The following is an 18,358-nucleotide window of genomic DNA, read 5'->3' as shown; positions in this document are numbered from 1 at the left end:
TGACCAGAGGGAGAAACATATATTCCCCCCACCCCCTTCCAGAAGCTAGGGGAGGGGGAGGGACAGAAAACTTGGGAGAGCTGGAGCTAGACAGAGAAAGCCGGAGGGAAAAAAGTTGCTTCTTTAGGATGCCCAATGGTGGGGGGGGGGGAGGAGGGAGCGAGCACCTAAAGCAGGCAGGAGAGGTAAAAGGAGAAGTACGGGAAGAAGTAGCAGAAGCAATCAGAAAAAATGGGGGGGGGGGAGAGAGATTGTACCCTTTGTTTCCTCCCCTTCCTTTACGGAAAGGGAGTGTAAGCACAACAGAGCCGCGTGAAAGCATTAACAGAGAGCAGGGAACAAACAGGGAAGCAGAGGGGGACTCGGGACATGGAAGAAAACTGGGGGAAGCAGCAAACGGATTCTAAGGAGAAGCTATGAGCTAGCGCGGGGCGGGGGGCAGAAAATCTACAGGATGATGGGAAGAAGGTTAAACTCTACCGGGACCCAAGCAGGGGGAAGCAGTGTGAAGGGGGGTAGAGAAGTAAAAATAACGGACAGCAGAGAGGGTGGCCACTGAGAAAGCAGGGCCCTGGGAAAGTAAAAGGGGGTGAGTAGGTTCGGGGAAGCAGGAAGAGGCAGGGTGCACAAATGTAGCGGTATAGGGGCAGAGGTAGGGGTACAGGGCGGAGAAGTGTGGGGGTACCAGGGCAGGGTGGAAAGGGGTAAAGATAGGGGCACAGCCTGGAGAGGGGCGGGGGCACAGCCTGGAGAGGGGCACAGACGTAGGGGAATAGGGCCAGGGTAGGGGATGCAGGGAGCAAGGGGGCAGCGGAGGGGTCGGGGATGCGGGGGGGGGGACGCGGAGGGCGCAGGGGAAGGGATGAGGGGGGAGAAAGGGGGAGGGCGCGCGGCAGGGAACGGCGCTTTGGGGTGCCGGTCGGTGCCACCTACTCACCTCCTGTCACAAAGACCGGCGGGGTTCTGGCCTCATGTCGGCTCCGGGCGCAGCCGCCGCCGCCGGCCGGTTCCGGGGAGGAGGCAGCGGCCGCCTGCTGATACTAGTGACAGGGGGAAGGAGGGGCCTGGCCACCTGCCAACGCGTGCGCATGCGCGGCCTGCAGACACGCAAACACAGCACACTCTGTTAAGTATTGCGCGTGCGCATCCTAGGCCAGTCTAGGCACAGCACGGGACAGTCTGGCTTTGCACTTTTGCGCGTGCGCGGCTGAGGAGCCAGGCGGAGTGACGATCTGGCCGGCTGTCCGATCCTGCGCATGCGCTGGTATGATTGGCGGAGGGAGGTCTCGCCCTGCTGCCCTCAGGCTGGCAGCATGCAGCAGTGAGCGGTGCTACTAGACGGGAGGGGGCGCTCCAGTCGCTCAGCCCCAGCCTGCCCCTTTGCAGCCCCTCCCCATCATTAAGCAGCATGTAAAGACACCAGGAATGCATCCCACGAAGTGAGCTGTAGCTCAGGAAAGCTCATGCTCAAATAAATGTGTTAGTCTCTAAGGTGCCACAAGGACTCCTTTTCTTTTTGCGAATACAGACTAACATGGCTGCTACTCTGAAACAAGTACTCCTGTTCTTTTTACACTAGGAATAATAGCAATACAGGGGAGAGTCCCACCCCCAGCACAGACAAACTGCAGCAGGCACCTGCAGTGAGGCTGGGAGGCCTCCTGCTGCAGCTCGGCAAGGGGTCTAGATACGGGGGTCTGGCTGGGGATCCGCCTTGGACAGTGACTCTGAATCTTTCCAGACTCCTGTACCCCTTTCAGGAGTCTGATTGGTCTTGCGTACCTCCAAGTTTCATCTAGGGTTGCCAACTGTCTAATTGCACAAACCCAAACACCCCCGCCCCTTCTCTAAGGCCCCACCCCCGCTCACTCCAGCCCCCGCTTCTCTTCACCGCTGGGCTGGAGGTTGGGGTGCAGGCTCTGGGCTGGGGCCGAGGGGTTCGGAGTGTAGGAGGGAGCTCCGGGCTGAGCCTGGGGCAGGGGGTTGGGGTGCAGGAGGGGGTTCAGGGTGCAGGCTAGGAGGGAGTTTGGGTGTGGGAGGGGGCTCAAGGCTGGAGCAGGGGGTTGGAATGCAGGAGGGGGTGCAGGCTCTGGGAGGGAGTTTGAGTGCTAGAGGGGGCTGGGGCAGGGTGTGGGAGGGGGTTTGGGGTGCAGGCTCCAGCAGGGTGGCTAGTGGAAGTGGCGGCATATCTGAGGGCAGGTGGCTCTGCACACTGCCCCAACCCTTGCCTGCATCACCGTCCCTGCTTCCTTGCAGGACTCAGGCCTAGGACATTATTTCAACTGAAAAATAAATTTATTAGTGTTAAACCCTGTCTCTTAGACCACCTAGCCATCCCCTCCTAGTATCTCCCCTCATAATAAAATGAATCTGGAATAAAACTCTCCTCTGACTTTCACTTTCCTGATGTTATCAACATAAAATTCTATGAAGGCTGGTTTGCCACCAATAGTAAATTGATTACAGAATGGATGCTCTCCCATTTAAAGAGGGCACACATTGTTCACCCCTCCCCCCAATCACTCCAATAGCACTCATCTTTCCCTGGCTTTGATTAGCTGTTCTATCTCTATTCAGCCAGCAATTACAGAGGCTGGGATGCTCTACAGATGTGGATCGCTGGGAGAGAGCTGTCTCACTGCAAGTTTATAATGATAACCATATCATCTGTAACGTGCCCAGAGCAAGAAATACAATTTGGTTTCTGTAGTGGTTTTTCCACTCAAGGTATCCTAATGTGCTTTACAATAATAACTTAGCAATTAGGGGCCAGATTCTGTGTGTGCCCACTGGAATTCTATTATGGAATGGTTACATGCTCCTCCATGCTGTTCAAGGATCTTAATTTCCTCACTTTGGACATTCAAGAGCCTTTTTGACTAGCTTCCTTGTATTTTTGAAATCCCTCTTTCTAAAGTGCCACGGTAATATTTTTGGTACAATTCCTTCCCTGAGGCCTTAATTATATTTTGATCACTATTAATTAGTGATTCAACTATAGTTATTTTTTGAACGAACCTGTGCGGTATTTAAGACTAAGTCACTAATAGCCTCTCCTCTGCTGTTCTCTCATATTAGCTGTTACAAGAAGCAGTTATTTAAGGTGTTGAGAAACTGCTTCTCTAAACCTTTTCCCACTGTAGCATTAGACCACTTTTACGTGCACACAGGTAAAGTCACCTGGCAATACTGTGTTATTAGACTTAGTTGGCTTTTTTATTGTCCTCGGTATTGTGTGCCTAATAAGGTTACCAACCCTCAAGGATTGGCCTGGAGTCTCCAGGTATTATAGAATAATCTTTCATTAAAGATAATGTCATGTGATGAAATCTCCAGGAATACCTCCAACCAAAATTGGCAACCCTAGCACCCAATATCCTTTTCTTGATATGAAGGCCAGTAAAATAATCCTATTAGTATATCTATGTTCTTAGCATTTGGAATTTGCCTCCATACAGCTTCCACTGTATGGTCCTCTTTACTCAGAAATTTTAGCTCATTAGATTCTGTGTAATTTAAGTTCTAGTGCAATTCCCCCAATTCCAGAATACAAGCAGTAAATCTGCACTAAAGTGGCTTTTTAAAAAAAGAAATAAAGGAACTAGGTTGTCTTTGGTGAAAGGGGAAGAAGTCATTAATGTATTCTTTAAGTGCTTACATTGTGTTTGTGTTTGGCAATGTACAAATAAAAAAAAATATCAGTCCCTACACTGAAGACTACAGTTTAGCAAGACCGACACAAAGGAAGGACTCACTCAGTTTTTAAAAAAATATATTGCTATTAATATATGATTTATAATTATTGTTGACTCACTGCTTATGGGCATCACAGAAGTGAGTCTTTAGAAAGGATGTGAATTAAGAAACAGCAAACTGAAGTGTCTTATGAAAGGTTGTGAAGAAAGGTCTTTTTCATGCGTAAGAAAAGGAACAGGAGGATTGAAGCCTAGAGGATACAGATTAAAAGTACGACACAACAAATGTTTTTAGCACTTAAGGGATGTGGCTTACTAGGCACAGAAGGAAGTTAAACCCTGTGTGCGTTATATAAGGTCACTCCCCATCACGTGAATGTGTTTCTCAGACTACATTCTCCAGTGTTATGTATTCTGATTACACAACAGTTATTTACTCTGTTTTCAGGCAATATTCTCACTGGAGTCAATGGGAATTGTTGACGTAGGATACATTATTAATAAATAATGGTTACCCTAAAGTGAAATTGATCAAGAGCAGTGTGCTGTGATTTTCTCGGCACATATAAAACAGCTTGTGGCCAAAATTAATCTTTTATAATTTCACAAAAGTTCATGGAGTTTCACCAGGGATGGACCTTGTCCTTGCCTTTCATTACAAATCACAGAGTCACGGTAAGAATTCAATTATACTTTGCTAAACACTGAAAAGCAACTTCTGTCTTTGCTGCTGTTGTGTTAAAATAGCAAAAAAGAGGGAAGTTGTGAATAATGCTCAGCAGGACAGATCGCAGACAGATGCAAGTTCTGATTGCTAAACCCTAAATAAATTAAAATGCTACAAACTAAAAGATCCAATTTTGATCTCAGATATGCTGGTGTAAATCAAAAGTAACTGCAGGTAAGTCAGTGGAATAACTGATTTTCACTGATGTAACTGAGAACAGAATCCAGTTCTCAAGCCCCCAAAAATCACAAAAAGGCCCCAATCCTGCACTCCTCTCTCAGGTAAAATTAGCATGATGATTGACAAACAATTAATAAGACATGGTCTGTGTCCAAGTGAACTAGCATTCTGGTTCACACATGACAAAACAATTTAGACGTAAAGGGTATACCTGCATTGCAATAGAGAGGTGTGATTGCAGCATGAGTGGGCATAGCTGAGCTAGCTTTGATTGAGCCAGCTTGCTAAAAATGGAGTGTAGCCACAGCCTGGGCACCAGCACAGGATAGCTGCTGGCGTACAGTCTCACCCAGGACCCTGGGTACATACTCAGGCAACAAGCCCATGCTGCTGCCACTACGCTGCTATTTTTAGCAAGCTGACTCAAAGCTAGCTTGGGTATGCCTCCTTGTGCTGCAATCATCCCTCCTGACTGCAGCATAGACATAGCCTACAAGTGCACGCTGTGATGGGATGATCTGGAGGAGGTGTATGAATTTTTAAAGACTTAACGGAAGAAGCGAGTTTTGGGGGAGGATTGGAAAGAGAGAGTGAGAGGATTGGAAAGAGAGAGTGAGAACGTAGTACTTTTCATGTGGAGATCTTAAAGTACTGTACAAAGGCAGGGAAGGTATTTATTATCCCCATTTTACAGAGGAGGAAATTGAGGCCCATAAAATGTTACACTTAAGGTCACACAATGAATCTGTGGCAGAGCCAAGACAAGAACCCAGCTCATTTGAAATTTAAGCTGGTCACTGATCCATTGGATCACGCTGCTAACTAGTAGCTCATTGAACACTTCAACTACAGTAACATTTATCTAGCACTCACATGACTGAGAACTGGGCTAATATTAGTCTTAGAGAAACTTGCGCCCTGGAGCCTTAGGTCTTGGTGTCCTGAGTCACTAACAGTTGGGAATAGGCTTTTTGCTTTTGCTCTCAAATTACTTATAGGAAAATTGATTCAGAAGCCAGTTAGGCTCAGCTGCCAGCACTCTGACTCCATTGACCTACGTCACAGCACAGATGCCAATAGCATGCTAAGATTTACGCAAACCAGTATTGGCATATAGGACCAAGTTCTGATTCATGAAATGTATGAATCAGGATAAGCATGTGACCACAGTGAGTGTAACAAATCTATTCCATTTATACAGTGCCTCCTATATGGAATTTAAAGTCAGTACTCATAACAAACAGGGCTAGTGCAGCAAGAAGGAATCTGTTGGCATCGTAAATAACGAAAACAGGATGAGAAGGGGGCTAGCGCATATTCTTGGTTAAGCATCAGATCTGACATTCACTGCCTCACCCATCTGTGAGAACACTCAGGAGGCTGATAGCACAGACTTCATGGAGAAATTAACCTCAGCAGCATCTGTGACACAATCAATATGATTTCATCCCGCAATTATCCGTGTGAGATACTGGAGCAAGTCTGCTTTGCAGTGTGAAGGGAAAGAATCACTGAGTTTGTGATGCAAAAGGAGGACGATTTTTCACTTATATAGGGATTTTAATATTGGTGCAGGATGCCACACTGGCAGTAACTGCCAAAAACACAGCGGCGTGTCTCAGAGCCAGGATCAACTGATTTGCTGGGTTTCAGAGCCTAGACTCCAGCTCGAGCAGGAATATCTACACTGCTATTTTAGCCCTGCAGCGCAAGCCTGAGTCATCTGTCCCAGGATCTGACACTCGCTGCAATAGGGTCTTTTTGCAGTGTAGATGTACCTTCAGAATCTGACTCTGATCTCTCTTATTTCACTGTAACTCAGAAGTTGCTCCATTCAAATCAATGCAATTACACCAGCACCAAGCTATTGTAACTGAGAAGAGAATCAGGTTCCGATTTCCCATATTTAACCAAAAGCAGGTAGGGCCAGATTTTCAAGGATATTTACGTGCCTAAAGAAGCAGGAAGGTGCCTAGTGGGATTTTCAAAAGCGCATAAACAGTGTAGGTGCCTACATCCTATTGATTTGAATGGGACATAGCCACTAACTTTCTTAGGTGCTTTTGAACCTACCTGCACCAACAGAGACCTAAATGCCTTTGAAAAAAATCTAGCCAGTAGTTCCTTGGAAGGGACTTCATAAATTTCCCCTCACTGCTCCACCAATGTACATCTGTATTGAACTGGAGGGACACACTCTAGGGGAGAGAAGTTAGTTCACTTTCTGTGAGTGTTCGTTCTTGGCATCTATACGGAGACTGCCAAGAAAGGCATCAGTTAGTGCCAGACTTGGTGGTGGGTGAATGATGTGAGAGTGCTGTCCCTGGAAACTGCTCTCAGCTATCCAAGTCTGTTCACATACGTGAATGAACAGCCATTAAATGACAAAAAGTGACCTGGGTGACAACCGGTTACCTAGAGGTGAAACGCCAATTACTAGTCACTGGGCCATCCAGTCCTCAGTTCAGATAGGGACTCAGGGGCTGCCTTTGTCTAATAAACTAACAAATGACACTTGTCAGTCATTTGAAAAACATGCTTCTTGATTAAGTGGTTCTGAAAATGCAAAGCTCAACTAAAATCCTTTCAAAATAAATCTAAAAGGCTGTTTAACATCCCTCTTAGTAACTGGGTTTGCGGGTATGGAAAGGAAGAAGTTAATGGGATTGCATGAAGACATAAGGACCAATGCTGGGGGGAGCACACTGCTGGATCAGGCCCTTATGGCCCAATCCAAACACCCATTGAAGTCAATAGGAAGACTCCCATGGACTTCAACTGGCATTAAATCAGGCTCTGAGGTTGTAAGCGATTCAGGGTGTAGTTATCGTCCCCATTTGCCTGTAAAGTGTCTTGCATTTTTATAAATAGCATAGACATAGTAATAAACAACAATCCCATCGCATTAATAGAATAAATAATGTGCAATATTAAAAATTACCCGTAAAATCCAGCTATTTGATGGTCAACTTCTTTGCATGTAGATCCCAATCCACCTCCCCTTAAAGTCAATGGGAGCTTTTTCATTGACTTCCAAGGAGCTGGATTGAGCCTGTAGAGGTTGTCTACTCTTGTGTGAGCACAGTTATTCTGCTGTAAAGATACTTATAGCTGCATAGCTTATTCCATACAAGAAGGGAAATAGATTATACCAGTAGAAGGCACGTTTATACTGGTATAATTGTGTCCATGCTAGGAGTTGCTGCTGTATAACTATTTCATTTTTTAAAAAAGTCATACTCTGAATCAAAATAGTTATGCAGGTAAATATAGTTAGAGGAATGCTGTGTGTAGACCAGGCCTTTGTTAGCAACTTTCATTCAACAATCTCTTTAGAAGCATAAGTTTCACGATGCTATTCCCAAGCCACTGGAAATAAATGCTCCTAGTTTGTGATCAGCAGAACTGTTCACATTAATTCTAGTCTTGTGCCAAGGCAATCCCATTTTTTGATATACACGCTCAGTCCACTTTAATTTGTCTTCATTAGATAGAGGAAACCTCATTGTGCTCCATAGCAGTGCCTGCATTTTAGAGATTAAACAAAGAAAACATGACACAATAAGATTGTAACAGACTTGCAGAAGCAGCAGCCTGAATAGAAAGCATAATTTGAGGCAGACGTTCATCCCATTTAATTTTTTCCATTGCAGACTCAATGAGTTTAATGTTAATAAAAGGGGCTACACAGAGGACACTGGAAACTGTATTTCTCTCTTCACCCACAGATCTGATACAGCATGGGAAGCAGCTCTGCAAATTTGTCCACACCCACCACAGCAACATTCCTCAGCTTTGACCTAGAGAGTCATAGCCCAGATTCTCTGCTTGTGTAACTAGTTTGATTACCGCACCACATAATAGAAACTACCATTGCAATTTGGCCTCCTTACTGGTCAAAGATTGAACACTCATCTTCAGAGAAATGAAGACAAAGTAAGTGTTGGCATAACTCCATTGAAGTTACACCCACAGAAAACTTGGTTCCATTTCTCTAGAGACAAGAGAGAATATATTTAGCAACTATGGCCCATTTGGTCCTTGGTCTCTCTACTGTGGCAGTCAACAAAGGGTCCAATTTTCTGGAGGTTTTTATTATGTTCATACCTGTAAGCTAGGAACTGGAATGTAACCAAAGGCTCTTAAGGAAAGTAAGCAATCATGGGATAAGGCAGATAGTCCTCTCATTGATCAGTAACTGGTTAAAAAAGATAGGAAACAAATGGTAGGAATAAATGGCCAGTTTTTACAATGGAGAGAGGTAAATGGCAGGGTCCCCAAGGATCTGTACTGGGGACCAGCACTGTTCCACATTTCATAAATGATCTGGAACAGGTGGTGAACAGTAAGGTGGCAAAGTTTGCCATAATAGTAAATTACTCAAGCTAGTTAAGACCAAAGCTGACTGTGAAGAGTTATAAAAGCTCTCACAAAACTGGGTGGCTGGACAAGAAAATAGTAGATGAAATTCAATATTGATAAATGTAAAGTAATACACATTGGAAAACATAATCCCAACTACACATAAAAAATGATGGGTTCTGAAATAGCTGTTCCCACTCAAGAAAGATCTTGGAGTCATTGTGGATAGTTCTCTGAAAACATCTACTCGGTGTACAATGACAGTCAAAGCAGCTAACAGAAGGCTAGGAAGCATCAAGAAAGGGATAGATAATAAGACAGAAAATATCATAATGCCACTATATAAATCCACGGTACACCCACATGTTGAATACTGCATGCAGTTCTGGTTGCTCTTGCCACAGAGTCTGAAATGGCTCATGGTTGAGAGTACCAACCTCAGGGCAGACTGTCAAAAGCAGGGCAGACACCCCGAACTGGTTGTGAGTTCTATAATTACATTTCACCAACCCAGTAACAAATGTGAACTCCTGGATTACTTTAACAGTCTTACCATGGAATCACAGACAGTCCCCTTGCACACTCCAGTGTATCTTGCCACCCAGACCATTTGGACTATGTGATATATATACACAAAAAAAAAAAATCACAAAATATTCAGTTTACTTCCAATCCCAGGGGACCAGCTACTTCCCCCAGATCAATTTGTACCCTAGATCACACACGAAAACAATGCTTGTGGCCAATCCTGTAATAAACTAACTACATTTTTATTAGGAAAAAGGAATAATAGCATTATTTACAGGTTAAAGAAAGTGTATCTAACAGACTGAAACTCATTTGTGTAACTCAAAAGGTGACAGATGTAGAAATCGGTCAATTCAAAACGCCTTTCAGAGCTAACCCATGCCAAGCAGCATGGGGATCTCTTTGCTTATGTTTAGGAATCATTGCCCCTCAAAGTCCAGACAGCATGAAAGAGAATCAGTTTCTCCTTGTCAGGGATTTTTATCCCCTCCACTGCAGAGTCCAAACTGATGAGATGAGTTCATGTGTAGGTCTCTCCTTCCTGGAGGGAGTTAGGAATGCAATCAGCAGGGCCTCTGTCCTTTGATGCTACACAATACCTCATCTGTCACCAGTGAGCTATCTTGTATGCAGGATGAGCACTGTACTTTAATTAATGCTTCTTTTCCTGTTTGGTGAGTTACCCAATTACAGAGGTTTACAATGCAAATACTCAATGTAACTTTATACCATGGACTATAGAAGTTACAAGTGAGATCAATACATGCAGCCTCCTACAAGCATTATAAAAAACTCTCAACACATTCTTATCAACGTAAGATCTAATATCTATTTTGATGATACTAGCACATAGGTAAGCAAGACAGGTTATCAGCTATGCATTTGTCAATGTTCAGTGAGGCGTGGGCCTTGCCATGAGCTGGCACCTGGTCCACCAGTGTCACAACCTCATCTCCTAAAAAAATTGGAAAAGGTACAGCGAAGAGCAACAAAAATGACTAGAGGTATGGAACAGCTTCCATATGAGGAGAGATGAAAAAGACTGGCACTGTTCAGCTTAGAAAAGAGATGACTAAGGGAGGATATGATAGAGGTCTATAAAATGATGAATGTTGGGGAGAATGTGAATAAGGAAGTGTTATTTACCCCTTCACATAACACAAGAACTAGGGGATAGCCAATGAAATTAATAAGCAGCAGGTTTAAAACAATCTAAAGGAAGTATTTCTTCACACAACACACAGTCAACCTGTGGAACTTGTTGCCAGGGGATGTTGTGAAGGGCAAGACTACAAGTGGGTTCAAAAAAGATTTATATAAGTTCTTCAATGGCTATTAGCCAAGATGGCCAGGGATGCAACTGCATGCTCTAGGTGTCCCTAAACCTCTGACTGCCAGAAGCTGGGACTTGACAACAGGGGATGGACCATGGATTGTTGGCCTGTTCTGTTCATTCCCTCTTAAGTTTTTGCCACTGGCCACTGTCAGAAACAGGATACTGAGCTAGATGGACCATGGGTCTAACCCTGAATGGCCATTCTTATAACTTCTTAGGCAGATGCAGAAAGCCATGATGGGCTCATGCTGGTAATCTGAGACCTGGATCCAGATCCAAACCCTTCCAATATTTATGGTTGTTTGGACCTACCAGAACCATGATACAAAATCCCACCTGTCTTGACTTGTGTGTATGTGTGTTTTAAACAAAACATGATCTACTGTTCTGAGAATGGTAGAATATTCTGAGAAGTGCCTTAAAAACTGGATAAGTAGGATAATAGGGAGACTTGCATTTTACAAGCCCCCCATCTAAAGATTCCACTTACACAGTTTTAATATAAACCCTTCCCTGTTACTGCATTGCTAAATTTTTGATTTTTCAAGACACAAATTTAGGTTAGCTAACTGCAAAAAGTTGGTGCAATGTACCATGCGAACCATATCATGGATATGATCAGATTTATATGGACAAAAGATGCCCAACGGCCTTTTTACATTTCATTTGAAAAGGCTGAAAATAACTACCGAAATCACATTCCTTTTATTTTTGCAGGAGCCATAACCATCTCCTCAGCCAGTTCCTATTCATCAGCACTTTTACATGCAAAGTAGGGTGACAGAGGTTCCGAAGGTCAGTAATTAGTCTCCATACCCAGCAGCTGCAAATGAAACAGCTGTAGGTGTTATTCTTTGAGGTTATTAATCAACTGCATGGGGGGAAAAAAAACAGAAAAGGTTGAGAGCTGGCAAACTGCACCCTATAGTCACATTACAAGGACTTGAGTAGGGGAGATAAAATAAAAGAGAATAGAGTATCCTAAATCGGATTTGTTATAGCAATTTCTCCAAAGCTAAATATAGAAAAAAATTCTCCCCCATCTTTAATCCTGTTGGCAGAGATTAGACGGCCTAAGGAAAGAGATACATGCTATACTAAAGAGATCACATTTTTGAAGAAAATTGCTGCTTTGATATATTTTGGTATGTTACACTTAGGGAGACATTTTTAGCCAGGCTACAGCATGGCAGGCTGTTGGGAGAGGGGCATAAATGAGTGCACCTGCAGTGAATTCTGAGCACACACAGGAGTAGTTAGACTGAACTAACTACTTGATTTGAGTCAGGTCACAGAGAGAAGGATGGGATGCCAGAGCCTGCACAATAGCCTGGTCCCAGGCAGGCTAAAATCCAAGAGCCTATACACCCATCACAGGAGGATAGGATCCCACAGCCGAAACAGCAGCCAGGTCACAGACAGGGGAATAGAATCCCCGAGCCACCAAAATTACAGGTAGAAGGGGAAAGGGACCATTTGTCTTCCTTTAAAGAGAGTGTAATGCACTGTCCCACTTCTAGAACCAAGACTTAAATGAGCCAAACAGCCTCATCCGCCTTCTGCATTTTCTGCAATCGAAGTCGTTTTGCCAGGCAGGAGTGTTCTCATTGGAAACACTCTAAGCACTGAGCACCTTTTGTGAGACCCCTCCCATCTGGGCACAGTGTCCCCAGAGGTTAAACAGTACAAACAGGACTTTCCTAGCCTCAGACCTTCCGAGACTGGAGGTAGGACATGGGAGTAGAAACAAAGGGTGCTCTTTGTGGCTGGCAAGACAAAGCCACCTGATAGCTAGAGATTAAACTGTGCAAGCTATCCTGGTAACATAAGGTTAGACTGGGTGCCCCTCTGGCAAACATCCAGCCAAAAGGAAATTAACGAGTTTATTGCAAGCTTGCATCAAATAATAAAACAACAATAACTGTGTTAGAGGCAAGGGGAGAATAAAGAACTAGTAAAACTGCCCAGATTTATGGAAAATTAATTTAACCATTGTCTGGGCACCTGCAGGCTTCATATCCAGTGTATTAGTTTAACACAGACCCATATGGCAGCAGCGCTATCTCTTTATTCAAGTGCTGGTTTCCTCCTTTGCTTATGAAAATTAATCATCATAATTTTGGTAAGGCAAAACAGTGCCTCTTATAGTCCAGTCACATGGGACTTTACTGGGGGAAGGAGAAGGCCAATTTACCTCCAAGGGGAGCTGTGTTATCCCATCTGCATTTATTTTGCAGCTCCTTTCAGAGGGATACACATAGGGGAGGGGACAGCAGCCCAGGTTTGCTGCACCTGAGGCTCCTTTGTGCCAGGAGTCAGAGAAGCCAAATAAAACTCACGTTAGGCTTCTGAATCGGGAGATGAGACAGTCAGCACAAAAAGCTGCTGTTTTGGTATTTTCCTTTTGATTCGGCCTTGAAAAATCTCTCATGAAAACTTACTTACCAGCCCCATCATAAATCTGTCCTTCATGATGAGACTGAAGCAACTAATGACATTTTATTCACTTCTGGGCAAAATGAGTTATTGGCCCCAGCTGAGTAGAATTTTGCAAGGCTGTATGTAATTTGTGCACAGAGACCAGTCACACCAACTGACTTATTTAGAGAACAAAGTTTTCATGGCAGGGACTATCTTATTTTGCATTTGTAATAACCCTAGCACAATGGGGTCCCAGGTTAGATCAGGGCCTGTTGTTGCTACTTTAATATAAATAATCATTTGTATATGTGAGCAGGCTCATCTGCCAAGCATATATCAGGGCTGGGATAGGAAACACGTTTTCCCCAACCCAACTGTGCCAGAGAGGGATATCAGTTGTAAGAAGGATGCCTAGGACAAAGAGAGGTTGAATTCTCAAAGTGGGGAGGTCTTTATAATAGATGCGGATATATTCCACTGTTTAGAATGTAAGAGGAGGCAGGGGGTACCCAATAAGTCACAGCATAAAAGGAACCAGGGTGTTATGTTCAACAACCCAGACTGGAAAGGGTACTACTCATATGATCCCCAGCTGTGAGATTAGGAAGCGGGAGGTGTCATAAACCAGTCCAGTCATGTTCTCAGGGTGGACACTGCTCTGTTGTGATTGGATCCAACTGCTGAATCCCATATGCTTCTAAGCCCCCTTGGGTCTGGGTAGTGACTGGTCGCTGTCCCCAGCTCTGGGTCTCTTGGGCACTCCCAGGTACAGACCCTGTGTCTGGCATCCTTCTCGGATAGTGGAACCCTACAGTCCAGCAACCTAGAACCAGTACAGACCTCCCAAGCCCCACAATTGTTTAGAGATGTTTCCCCTCAAGTCCAGCTGGCTGTGGGAGCTCTGGTTTTCTAGTTCCAGTCTTCAGGAACCACATGACTGTAAAGCAAGGTGTGCAGGCTTATCACAGAAATTGCTCATTCACAGTTTATTCTTTAAAAAAGCACAAGAGAGAACTACAGCTCTATGGAAAACAACAAACTCCCCAACACATCCCCCTCAGCCTGAGCTCACCACCCCTGTGAGTCCTGGGTTTGACCGAGCTCTCCCTGCCTTCTTGGAAGTTCTTGGTTTCTTGCACATGGTGAGGGACAGGTCTCCCTTGCTTAGAAACATACCCCTTTTAACACTGACTCTGTCCTCTCTTTTCCTATATGCTGCAAACTGGGGAAGGTCTAGGCTCCAGCTCCTACCTCCCCCATCTATTTCTGTGAACAGAGAGACATACAAAGCCAATGGCCCTGCTGGCAGAAAACCCACTAGAGGGAAGAGCTGTTCAGTGCTGATGGTCCTTGATTGCTCTGTCTTAATGTCTCTGTCTCATGTCTGTCTACTAAGTGTTGAGCCTCTGCTACAAAATGGATGCTGTAATCCAGGGGTCTCAAACACGTGGCCCACGGAGTTATTTGCTGCAGCCCGCCAAGTTCCCCGCCCCCCTACGTTATTTCCTACAGCCGCCAAGCTCCCCTCACCCACCACCTCGCGTCCCAACTCCTTGGCCTATCTCCAGGCGCTTCCTGCCGCCAAACAGCGCTTTCCAGAGGTGGAGAAGAGGCAGGGCAGGGCGGGGATTTGGGGAAGGGGTTGGAATAGGGCAGGGAGGGGGCGGAGTTGGGGTGGGGACTTTGGGGAAGGGGTGGGAAGAGGCGGGGCAGGCGCAGGGCCTCATGGAAGGGATCGAGTGGGAACGGCACTGGGGTGGGGGCTTTTGTATCTTCATATGAAAAGGTGTCAGTGATGCGGCCCTCGAGCCAATGTACTAGTCCTCATGTGGCCCTTGTGGTGATTTGAGTTTGATATGCCTGCTCTAATCCATAGGGAAGATCACAATCATTCCCAAAACAAAATAGAATCTCTAGTTTGACACAGATGTATCTCCTAACTGTCACAGGAGTCTCATTGGTCAGTGCACTGGATGGCTCCAGGGCCTTTCTCTTTCAAATCGAGAGTTCAAACCCAGCCTAGGTCAGTAGTAACAGAAAGCAATCATCCTCTTTGGAGGCAGTGTAAAATGTGAGTCCCACAACTCCTCTCAGTGCACAGGTATGCACGGCATAAAAACCACATCCTTGCTGACAGTATCAGCAGGGAATCCAAAGACTGAATGGGACCTTCTCACGCCTAGAACTGGGTCCAGGACAGCGGTGAGACACACTGACAGGCAGCAAGGCGTTGTGCTACTAGGGCCTGTGCTTTACCCGTTCTGAGAATGGGACACTTCGAGTGGGTTTATTTCTGGTGAGAGGTGTCACGTTGATAGCCCAGAGCTTGGGCCAACATTTCCACAAGCAGCCTCTGACTTGAGGTACCTCCATTTTTGGATACCCAACATAAGGCACCCTGCTGAACACCCACCATTCCAGTTAGTCAGTGGGAACTATGGGCATTCAGCGCTTCTGGAAATCTGGCCCAAGGAGGTGTCTTGAGCTGGGTGCTCAAAAACAGAGGCACCCAAAAATCAGAGGCTGCTTCTGAAAATGTGGGCCTAGATCTAGATTAAAAAAGTGCAGACTGAATGCTGCCAAAGCTGGCAGAGGTCACAGAAAGGTGTAGGAACCAGTGGATGCAAACTGAGTCCCATGCTTCCTAGGTTGAGAGGCTAGAAGTGATGTAGAGAGGTACAGTATGGTGGGGGTCCTTTGGGCTGGGGAAAGGCAAAAGAAGCTTTTTGCAGGGCTGTGTGGTACCCCTTATGGCCAGCACTCAGAGCTGCATGACCAGGCAGCTGCCGAGAGCTGTGGCCACCTCTCCCATGTCCCTGTAACACTAGGCCCGAGAGAGGGGGAGGGCAACTTGGATAGGAGAGAAAAGTTTCTCAAGCTGGGCGAAGATGATCACAAGCTACATTTTCCTTTGTGGCTGTTGTATCAGAGTCTATACAACCAGTGAGATGGCTCAACTCCTCTATTTCACAGCGCAATTGGTAAACAAATCATGCATTTTTACTGGGAGGAGAAAAAAAACCCCACCACACACAACCATCTCCGAACAAACAAGCTCCGATAGTAGTGTGCTGTGTTGTGCCAAAGGAAGCATTCATAAAGCATAGGGGCTTAGCCAGATCAGTGAAATTACAGAGTGCCTTGTTCCTGGCAGGAACACAAATTCACTTTCTAATGAAGTTTACAGCTAGTGGAATTTAGGTCACTACTCAGAAGCGATCAGTTTATTCCAGGCAGCTCTTTAAATATTTTAAGAAATCACTGTCAAATTAAGTCTGATCACATCTCAGTGAAAAGGCCGAACTTGCTGGTTTAGCAGATTTCATAGGCTGAGTTGAAAAACCCTTTTTTCTTACAGTTCCCTCCTAACACTGCAGTGGGGCAAATAAAATTGGGCCCCTCCTGTCGTGTAATCCTGGCAGAGTGTTATACAAATGAGCCAAACATAGCTTATGTCTGGAAGGGCTCGTTCTGTCCCATATCTGGCTCAGTCTTCCCAGGCCCCAAACAAGACTGTCTTTCCCCTATGGGATGAGAGACATGGGAGGCTTGCACTAATAGGCTGAGGTTGCCCAAACTTCATGGAGTTCAGAAATGCACTCCTGTAACGGTTGGATTTTATTACTGCTGAAGGAAGATACTATCTACAGCCAGACCTGTATTCTAAAATCAGCTCTCACAGGAGCAGCTAAAAACAGCTTCTTAGCAGAGGTTGATCCTTAACTGAAGGTTGAACTAAATTGTACTGATACCTTGGACAGGGGTTGACTGTCTGCGTCACAAACAAGGCAAGAGGCTATGGTGCAAGCACAGGTCACGCACTGTGTTTCTCCTCCCCTGCGCAGACTCCTGAATGATTTTTATTGTTGCTTAGCTGAGCAGACTCTTTGCTAGATGGGCTATTAAGATTTTCAGCAGCCCAAGCATTGGGGGCCATTCTGCCTGTTCCTTAGGGATATTTTGAAGTGATTGCAATAGTGAGTTGTCTGTGAGGGTTGACCGTTAGTGTCTGTTTCACCATACAGGCAAATGCCACAGGCATGTGCATTGTATTTGGATACAGATTTTGAATGCAAATAAAGTGCTGTCACAAAGCTCATGGCAAGTTGCCCGTGCCTCTGCAGACGCCTCAGAAAAATGCCCTCACTGTCCTTGCTATTGAAATAGCAAGAGCCTTTTTAATGCTATTGAAGTTGATGCACAGGGATCTGGAGGCACAGAACTCTGCTGCTCTTTAGTCACAAATGTAGGCAGGTAGGCCAGCATAGAGCAGCAGCGCTAAGTTGAAGTGGTCAAATGCCCAATGTGGGAATGATGGCAGGACTAAGCCCTCGTGGTTCACAGGGGAGCCCCACTATGTATCAGACTCACAGTTTTAGCAGCTGCCACCCAACCTTTGAGTGCCCTTCCCAGCTAGGCACCACTGATGCTGTTTGCTCTGAGTATCTGTAAAGCTGGCCATAGCTTCCATGCAGTTTGTATAAGCAACATATTGATGAGTCAAGGAGAAAATTGGCCTTTCAATTCCCATTATCCTGGTGAAGTGAGACAGATCCCATGGGGTTCCTGCTCACAGAATGCAACAGCCCTGCCTGCTCCTATCATCTTCCTCACTGTAGAAGATATTAAAGCACAGTACAAGCCTGGCACTTGTCAGTATCTTCAGATACAGGTAAGGGCCCATTTCTGCAGTCCTAGCATTGTGTGTCTGTGTTCTCTCTATGGGTTTGTATGTGTACGTAAGATCCCTACTGTAGCCTGTACACATATGAGATCCTCATAGTTGTATGCACCCCTCCATAGGGTATGTCTACACTTGGAGCTAGGGGTGCGAGTCCCAGCTTGCATAGACAAACTCGCACCAGCTTGCTAAAAATGATGGGGTAGCTAGAAGGGAGGTAGCTTGAGTATGTCTGCAATGCTGGGACTCACACCCTTAGCTCCAAGCGTAGACAAACCCATAGCAGAGTTGGATGGAGGGGTAGCGCTGGTAATCTCTACCAGGACACTTTTTAAATACCTGACACTCAGCCCATTTGAAAGGGGAGCATTGCTACTCACAGATATATTTACAAGGCCCTTCATTTGCAGGTTTTATTTTGTTTAAAA

The 18,358-nt window shown here is 45.3% G+C and overlaps 1 protein-coding gene across 15 annotated transcripts in view; it reads right to left on the bottom strand.

Moving 5' to 3' along the window:
• SEC14L1 (SEC14 like lipid binding 1) overlaps positions 1-18,358 on the bottom strand; it is a 140,332-nt gene that overhangs the window by 97,019 nt on the left and 24,955 nt on the right. The window contains exon 1 of one of the 15 annotated variants that reach the window (XM_078848625.1): positions 938-1,053. The exons of the other annotated variants lie outside the window; for them this stretch is intronic. The gene's annotated coding sequence lies outside the window, so the exon portion shown is untranslated. Of the gene's footprint in view, positions 1-937; positions 1,054-18,358 lie in introns of those variants that run through there. 15 annotated transcript variants of the gene reach the window in all.

Source organism: Lepidochelys kempii, chromosome 14 (genome assembly GCF_965140285.1).
Source record: "Lepidochelys kempii isolate rLepKem1 chromosome 14, rLepKem1.hap1, whole genome shotgun sequence".
Classification (NCBI taxonomy): Eukaryota; Metazoa; Chordata; order Testudines; family Cheloniidae; genus Lepidochelys; species Lepidochelys kempii.
This window is presented reverse-complemented; position numbering and strand designations above follow the sequence as displayed.